Below are 7,704 nucleotides of genomic sequence, written 5' to 3'. Positions count from 1 at the left end.
GCCCTCAATGCCCATGTGAGTTTCGAGATAGCTGCAAGGTCCAGAGAGCTTGTTGCGAAGCCGTCTCCCACAAAAAATGAGAACAAGAAGAAGAAGACGAAGAAGAAGAAGAAGAAGAAGAAGAAGAAGAAGAATAAGAAGAAGAAGAATAAGAAGATGCTGCACCAGTAGCATGGCATTATGGATGGATGAATTATTTCCTCTCTCGTAAAAAAATCCCTCTCTATGTATATTGATATAGATGGACTATTTCGATGGTGTGCATGTCTTTGGAACAAGTAGTAGCGTGGGTCCGGTTGACTATAAGGAACTATTTATCCACCTAGCTTTCTCTACTACTCCTTCCAGTAATCGGTATGCAATGCATGTGTCCGTAGACATGACAGCTTGTCCATGGAAGTTCAACTACGACGACCATCACGTTTCATCCACTACCACTCATGATTTCCACGATGCCGCTCCAACCCACGGCACCACGTCCCCCGACGTGTGCCTCACCCCTCTCGGCCAGACCGCCCCTCTGCCTTTGTGTGCATGACATGTGGGCCAACTGAAATGCAGTGAGCATCAAGTTTCTACCACAGCCACACGTGATTCCCACGATGCCGCTCGAACCCATGACACCACATGTCCCCCGACCTGCGGCTCACCCCTCTCGGCCCCACTGCCCCTCTGCCTTCGGGAGCATTACATGTGGACCAGCCACCTATCAGGTCCACATGTTTAAGTGCTACAACTAGATCTTCCCATCGCTTCTATTTTCCAACCCGGCGGCGGGCGGGGTGCGGTTTGCCAATGGTCGGTTTGCTCAACGGCGGTCCCACATGAAAGTGAAATTGCTAGGCAACATGCCTTCCCTAGATATGTGGCGTGCCGGACGGGCCGTGGAGTACTCCCGATTTCCAGGCGTGTGGGGGTGCGACCCGAACGCGGCAGGGCTTTTCCTATTACTAACAACGTGCCCGTGCGTTGCGACGGATCCAAAGTAGTAGCATAGTAGTACTTGTTCACAAACTTGAAAGAAATCACTCTTGTTTTGATATACTCCTAATATATTACTTTTTACTCAAAATACATTTCTCAGGCTGTTTTGATGAGGTGAGGGAGGGATGTGGTTGCTTTCAAGATAATAAGGGTTTATTTACAAATTGGAGCAGAGAAGTGGGCTATTGTTGCAAAAATGCCACAATTTGCCTCACAGCCATTAGATGTAGATCTAATGGTCAGAAACGACGGATGGCAGACACACCACCATCACCAACTGAGTCTTTTATAGGAGTAGGAGTAGAGAAAAATGTATAAATTGTAACATTTGGTTCTGCTCCTTGGCACGATCGATAGATAGAAATAACGAGTGGAAACGCTAGGGCAAGGCTATTTCCGCCAGATAAGCAGGGTACGTAGTAGCTATGTTGGCACATCGTCGGTTTCCTCACATGCGGTCCGACATGTTCTAGTGTTTCTAGCAAGATGCCCGTGCATTGCATGAAGTTGATGGAAAAGGTAAGCACAACTTATAAATTGACGAATGAAGTACTAGTTATAGTGATGCATATAATTAAGCAAAGGGATCGCACATGTCGGTATTAACTGGAACGAGAATGCAATAGCACAATAAGAATGAAGGCCTCGATGATGTGATCACAGTGGTGGTTACAGGAGGCAAGAAGAAAGATGCATCCATCAATGTACGACCTCCTCCTCCTCCTCAACTTAGTGCGCCGGGCCACCGACCGGTGGCTTTTGTGGCGAGGTCAAGGTGCTTCTTAGCAAAGGCATCCAAGGCTTCCAGCTGGTTGAGGAAGGCCAACGTCGTAGTGTCCTCAATGGCCTTGTAGATACCTATGTACACGATTTGCTCGTACATGTGGATGTGTAGGTCGACGAGTTCTTGTAGGGCGAGGCGCCTTGCAGCGAGCGCGACCTCCAGGTGGACATTCTTCGTGGCGTCGGCGGGCAGTCGCAGGGCCACCAATGCTTGAAAGAGGTTCCAGCCATGGAGGCTGATTAGGGTGGCAGGCAATGAGGAGCCCGGGCGCGCGGGCTGGAGGAGTACGGCGATGTCGTCCCCGAGCTTCTTGAGGACGGTGAACTTGTTGGTGGTGGCAACGATCATCTGGTCCAACTGAGAGTCGTAGTTGGCGTCGACAGCGGCCATCCACCAGCCGGTCGCGAACACTGTCTGGAGACGATCCTCGGCGCCATGCTATAGGCCAGCATCGTGGACCATCTGGCACAGCCGCTTGCCGCTCGCACGCATCGCCGCCATGGGTCTGGAGTGAGCACTTTTGCGCTTAGTGTAGGTGCTTAGGCAAATGCTTAAGTGCGAATGATGTGGTAGATGCATTGGAATGGAGGGGCACCTTTATATGAGTGCAAACTGCGTTGCATTCACATCGCGTAGCCTCTTTTCCCGGTCCTCCTCCCATTACTTCCCTAATGCATGCCTGATGCTAATTGAAGGAGTATGCATCATTGGCCGTTCAACATTTTAGGAACCGCTACCGCTCCCTCATCTGCACTAAAGCCATATCGGGAACTGTGCCGCCCGCTGTCAAATAGAATAGTACTGCACTGTCTGCTGCACTCCCGGCTGAACACACCTCCTCGCCTCCATCAAAACCCTCTGTTAAACCTGCATGCAAACCAAGAAACCTACTCCCGCCACACGTGCGTTCATGAGCGGGCCAGAATTAAACGCAACACCGGCCGAGCTCCTCCCGCCTGCCCTCGGTTTAAACTAGGCGAGACACCGACCAAGCTCCTACCGTCCGCACTCTATTTAGACGAGGCCATACAGACAACGGGCAAGAATCTCACCCCTCCGCTCCCCCGTATCCTCCTCCACCCTTTTCTCCACTCTTCCGATGGCTTCCCAGGAGCCATTCTCTGGCATACTACCTGGCTGGGTGGCCCGCCGAGCCCTCCGGATACGGGCGAGGCCGCTTGGTGCTTTATCAACCTCGCTTGGCCCGACGGAGCCAGTTGTTGCCCAATCCGGCGCGTGGTTCAGCAACTCGCCACGCCAATTCAGCTCGATGAGGAGTGGCGAGTCGCTCCACGCCGGCACGGCGGCGAGCATGCTGGTATGGGCGTCGTTGTTGTCGCATCGTACCGCGCCACCAGTGTCTACGGTGGCCACACCTCCCGTATCTGTGGGCGCGCCTCCCGTGCCTGCGACCACGCCTCCCGTGCCTGCGACCGCGCCTCCCATGCCTACGGCAATGCCATGCAGGAAGAGACAGAAGCCGGGTGTGTGGAGAGCGGCGAGTCGGTGGCTAGCTTCTCCGTGTCCGCCGCCATCATCGAGGAGAGTAGAACACGGGAGGCCGCCGCCACTTGGGTCCCATGAAGGCCACCGCCAAGGTGACGACTGTGCATTTAGGTGGTTTCTTTGTTGCTTTGTCTCTTCCGAGGACCTTCGTCAACCCCGCAAGTGTCTGCCGGACATGAGGAAGACAATAGGATCCGTGGGCGGCCATTTAGATTAGGTACTCACTCTACTGCTGGCGGGAAATATTTTTTCTAAGAATGGATAAATAGGTTGTGTCTATAACTAAAATAAGTCTAGATAAATCCATTTCTAGGACAAGTATTTCCGGACGGAGGGAGTATTAATTATAGCAAGAGAGCCGGATTGCACCGCTTAGTTCATGTAAATGTAATGAAATCCATCATGTTTATATGAAGATCCAGCTTTTTTATACAAAATCCTGCATGCTTATATGAAAATAGTCTGTTGATAACCCACAAGTATAGGGGATCAATTGTAGCCTCTTTCAATAAGTAAGAGTGTTGAACCCAATATTCCCTCAGGTTCTATCGACTACCCATACAACCCTACGCACACTTGATGTTCGCTTTACCTAGAACAAGTATAAAACTAGAAGTACTTTGTAGGTGTTTTTGGATAGGTTTACAAGATAATAAAGAGCACATAAATAAAATGTAGGGGCTATTTAGATAAAGACACAACTAAATTAGTTTTAGTAGAGAGCTTTTTGTATGAGAAAGTTATTTGTCCCTAGGCAATCCATAACTAGACCGGTAATCATTATTGCAATTTTATATGAGGGAGAGGCATAAGCTAACATACTTTCTCCTCTTGGATCATATGCACTTATGATTGGAACTCTAGCAAGCATCTGCAACTACTAAAGATCATTAAGTTAAAACCCAACCATAGCATTACAAGGCATCAAGTCCCCTTTACTCCCATACGCAAACAACCTACTTACTTGGTTTGTGTTTCTGTCACTCACGCCACCCACCATAAGCAAATCATGAACATATTGCAAACCCTACAGCGGGGATCCCTCACGCTTGCACGACACGTAGAGCACCATAGAATAGCACCAATAATAAAACATGCAACTCAAACCAATCATGATCATCAATTAACCCATAGGTCAAAACGGGTCTACTGAAACATCATAGGATAGCCATACATCATTGGGAAATAATATACAGCGTTGAGCACCATTTTTAAGTAGAGATTACAGTGGGTAAAAGAGGGGTTACACCGCTGCATAGAGGGGGGAAGAGTTGGTGATGATGGCGGTGAAGTTGTTGGTGTAGATTGCGGTGATGATGATGGCCCCGGCGGCACTCCGGCGCCACCGGAAGCGAGTGGGAGAGATCCCCCCTCCTTCTTCTTCCTTAACCTTCTCCCTAGATGAGAGAAGGGTTTCCCCTATGGTACATGGTCTCCATGGCGTGGGAGGGGAGAGAGCCCCTCCGAGGTTGGATCTGTCTCTCTGTCTCTCTCTGTTTCTGCGTTCCAGATTCTTCCCTTTCACCATTTCTTAAATTCCCGGAGATCCTTAACTCCGATTAGGCTGAATTTTGGACACGATTTTCATCCGGATATTAGCTTTCTCGCGGCGAAAGAAGGGCACCAACTGCCTTACGGGGTGGCCACGAGGGCCCATGGCGCGCCTGACCCCCTGGGGTGCGCCCCCTGCCTCGTGGCCCCCTCGGGCATCGTCTCGCGTTGATTCTTCTTCCCAAAAATCACATATATTCCAACAAAAATCTCCATCCGTTTTTATCCTGTTTGGACTCCGTTTGATATGGATTTTCTATGAAACAAAAACATGCAACAAACAGGAACTGGCACTGGGCACTGGATCAATATGTTAGTCCCAAAAATAGTATAAAAAGTTGCCAAAAGTATATGAAAGTTGTATAATGTTGGCATGGAACAATAAAAAATTATGGATACGACGGAGACGTATCAGCATCCCCAAGCTTAATTCCTGATTGTCCTCGAGTAGGTAAATGAGAAAAAAGATAATTTTTGATGTGGAATGCTACCTAGCATAATCTTGATCATGTAATCTAATCATGGCATGAATATTAAGACACGAGTGATTCAAAGCAATAGTCTATCATTTGACATTAAGACATTATACTTCAAGCATACTAATAAAGCAATCATGTCTTTTCAAAATAACATGGCCAAACGAAGTCATCCCTACAAAATCATATAGTCTGGCTATGCTCCATCTTCACCACACAAAATATTCAAATCATGCACAACCCCGATGACAAGCCAATCAATTGTTTCATACTTTTGACGTTCTCAAACCTTTTCAACTTTCACGCAATACTTGAGCATGAGCCATGGACATAGCACTATAGGTGGGGTAGAATATGATGGTGGAGGTTATGTGGAGAAGACAAAAAAGGAGAAAGTCTCACATCAACGCGGGTAATCAACGGGCTATGGAGATGCCCATCAATTGATGTCAATGCGAGGAGTAGGGATTGCCATGCAACGGATGCACTAAGAGCTATAAGTGTATGAAAGCTCAAACTGAAACTAAGTGGGTGTGCATCCAACTTGCTTGCTCGTGAAGACCTAGGGCATTTGAGGAAGCCCATTGTTGGAATATACAAGCCAAGTTGTATAATGAAAATTCCCACTAGTATATGAAAGTGATAACTCAAGAGACTCTCTATATGAAGAACATGGTGCTACTCTGAAGCATAAGTGTGGTAAAAGGATAGTAACATTGTCCCTTCTCTTTTTTTTCTTTTTTAGGCTTCTTTGGCCTCTATCTTTTGGGGGGGGGGGCTTATTTGGCCACTTTTATTTTGATCATGGGACAATGTTCTAATAATGGTGATCATCACACTTTTATTTACTTACAACTCAATATTACAACTCGATACTAGAACAAAGATATGACTCTATATGAATGCCTCCGGTGGTGTACCAGGATGTGCAATGATCTAGCATAGCTATGACATCAAAAAACGGACAAGCCATGAAAACATCATGCTAGCTATCTTATGATCATGTAAAGCAATATGACAATAAATGCTCAAGTCATGTATATGATGATGATGGAAGTTGCATGGTAATATATCTCGGAATGGCTATGGAAATGCCATGATAGGTAGGTATGGTGGTTGTTTTGAGGAAGATATAAGGAGGCTTATGTGTGATAGAGCGTATCGTATCACGGGGTTTGGATGCACCGGCGAAGTTTGCACCAACTCTCGAGGTGAGAAAGGGCAATGCACGGTACCAAAGAGGCTAGCAATGATGGAAGGGTGAGAGTGATCCATGGACTCAACATTAGTCATAAAGAACTCACATACTTATTGCAAAAATCTATTAGTCATCTAAACAAAGTACTATGCGCATGCTCCTAGGGGGATAGATTGGTAGGAAAAGACCATCGCTCGTCCCCGACCGCCACTCATAAGGATGATAATCAATAAATACCTGACGCTCCAACTTCGTTACATAACGGTTCACCATACGTGCATGCTATGGGAATCACAAACTTCAACAAAAGTATTTCTACAATCCACAACTACCCACTAACATGTCTCTAATATCACCATCTTTATATCGCAAAACTATTGCAAGGAATCAAACACATCATATTCAGTGATCTACAAGTTTTATGTAGGATTTTATGACTAACCATGTGCACGACCAATTCATGTCATCTCTCTAAATGTATATAAGTGAAGCAAGAGAGTTTAATTCTTTCTACAAAAGATATGCCCACGCTCTAACAAATATAACTGAAGCAAAAGAGCATTCTACAAATGGCGGTTTTCTATGTGAAGAGAAACATGCAATCCAAACTTCAAATGATATAAGTGAAGCACATGAAGCATTCTATAAATCAACCAAGGACTATCTCATACCAGCATGGTGCACAAAATAAAAGTGAAAACTAAATGCAAAAGACGCTCCAAGATTTGCACATATCGCATGAACGAAACGAATCCGAAAACATATCGATACTTGTTGAAGAAAGATGGGATGCCTTCCGGGGCATCCCCAAGCTTAGACACTTGAGTATCCTTGAATAATTACTTGGGGTGCCTTGGGCATCCCCAAGCTTGAGCTCTTGCCTCTCCTCCTTCTCCTCACATCGAGACCTCCTCGATCTTCGAACACTTCATCCACACAAAACTCAACAGAAAACTCGGTAAGATCCGTTAGTATAATAAAGCAAATCACTACTCTAATACTGTTGCAAACCAATTCATATTTTATTTTTGCACTGTAGATACTGTAATATAACTTTCTCATGGCTTAATCCACTGATAGAAATCGATAGTTTCATCAAAACAAGCAAACAATGCATCAAAAACAGAATCTGTCTTAAACGGGACAGTTTGTAGTAATCTGAACATTCACCATACCTCTGGTCTAAAAAAATTCTGCCAAAATTA

This window comes from Triticum aestivum, chromosome 4A (genome assembly GCF_018294505.1).
Source record: "Triticum aestivum cultivar Chinese Spring chromosome 4A, IWGSC CS RefSeq v2.1, whole genome shotgun sequence".
NCBI classification, from domain to species: Eukaryota; Viridiplantae; Streptophyta; class Magnoliopsida; order Poales; family Poaceae; genus Triticum; species Triticum aestivum.
This window is presented reverse-complemented; position numbering follows the sequence as displayed.